Genomic DNA, 1097 nt, shown 5'->3' with positions numbered 1-1097 from the left:
GAGCCAAGCCCAGCCAGGAGGGCTGGGGCTCAGTGGTTTGGGGTGCTCAGGGCCAGGCGCAGAAGGCACAGACTGGTTCCCGTGTGTCACCTTTCCAGGCTGGAATGGCGCGAGGGACGCGGAATTTTGCGCAGCTTGGAGCCCTTGGCCGAATTGGCGGCGTTGGGACTGTGCAAGGCCCCCTCCCCCCCTCCCCTCCCAGACCCCTGGAATGGGGCAGTGGGTAAATAATTGCAGCAAAAAGATCATTGCACTGGCACAGAGGGGTCCCGGCTGGAGCCCCCACCCCACAAACTGGACCCTACTGGTTGGCTCCCCAGTCACGGGGACACGAGGGTCACCAGCAGCGCCAGCTCTTTATCCATGGAGCCACTTGCTGGTGGCAGGAGGAAATTTTAAGAGCTGGGGTAGAAATTAAGGTGAGAGTGGTCGGTTTGGGGTTTTTGAACCAGCTTCCCTTGGCGGGATCCCGCACGGGAGGAGATAAGGCAGCCGGGGGTCCCGGGAGGGACAATCCCAGTGAGTGCGAGGGGCTGTGGGGTGAACACAAACCCCACTCCTTGGTCAGACCGTGGCTGGGACATTTCTGTGAATTCTTGGATCCAGCTGCTGTCTGGCAGCCGGGAAAAGGGACAGAGTCCGTGGGAGCTGGGAATGGTCCGGGCAGGGGGAGGGAGTGAGGGCAGGGCAGGGTGGGTTGTGCTTGGACTGGGCGGTGATTTCGGGGGGTGTGGGCTGTGCCCAGCAGGGCGTGTGCAGGTGGGGAACCTTCCTGAGGCCCTCACGGGCTGGGAGGGGTGGATGTGGCAGTGGCAGGAGGTGGCTCTGTGCTCCCACGGCGCCCTGGGGTTGGCACCAACAGAGGCTGAGGAGGAGTGGGAGCTTCCTCCGGGGAGCTGGGGCTGATTCCCGTCACGGGCAGTGGGCAGGACTGTGCTGTGCCATCCCCGGAGCTGTGCCAGGCCGGGTTCCCTCGAGCTTGGCGCGGAGCATCCCCTGGGCACTGGGCATGGATGGCAGAGAATTCCCTGGAGTCCTGATCCCTGCCCGCCCCGCCGGCGGGTCCCCGGGGGGCAGAGGGGGCACGGCCGGGGCGG

This window comes from Corvus brachyrhynchos, unplaced genomic scaffold (assembly GCF_000691975.1).
Source record: "Corvus brachyrhynchos isolate BGI_N302 unplaced genomic scaffold, ASM69197v1 scaffold150, whole genome shotgun sequence".
NCBI lineage: Eukaryota > Metazoa > Chordata > Aves > Passeriformes > Corvidae > Corvus > Corvus brachyrhynchos.
This window is presented reverse-complemented; position numbering follows the sequence as displayed.